This window comes from Pangasianodon hypophthalmus, chromosome 6 (genome assembly GCF_027358585.1).
Source record: "Pangasianodon hypophthalmus isolate fPanHyp1 chromosome 6, fPanHyp1.pri, whole genome shotgun sequence".
Lineage (NCBI taxonomy): Eukaryota > Metazoa > Chordata > Actinopteri > Siluriformes > Pangasiidae > Pangasianodon > Pangasianodon hypophthalmus.
Genome location: NC_069715.1, coordinates 23,544,065 through 23,544,364, shown reverse-complemented (window position 1 = coordinate 23,544,364; position 300 = coordinate 23,544,065).

Sequence of the window (300 nt, the reverse complement as noted above, 5' to 3'; positions counted from 1 at the left end):
GTGTGTGTGTATGTGTGTGAGAGAGAGAGTGTGTGGGTGTGTGGGTGGGGTGTTCTGAAAGAACGTCATGAGAATTTTTACAGAGGTGACTGTACATCACAGTGTTTCCTCTATCAAGTACCCAATCAGTGCTTTCTGTTTTCTGTCATTTTACCTGCATTCATTTGCATAAGAGCACAGGGTAGTCTGTACACAATTGCATGGCATGCACACACACACACACACACACACAGAAGTGGCAGCAGCAGCAATTCAACGTGGCTAGTCCACCTTCTGCGTCACAGTTCTGCTCAGAAACTA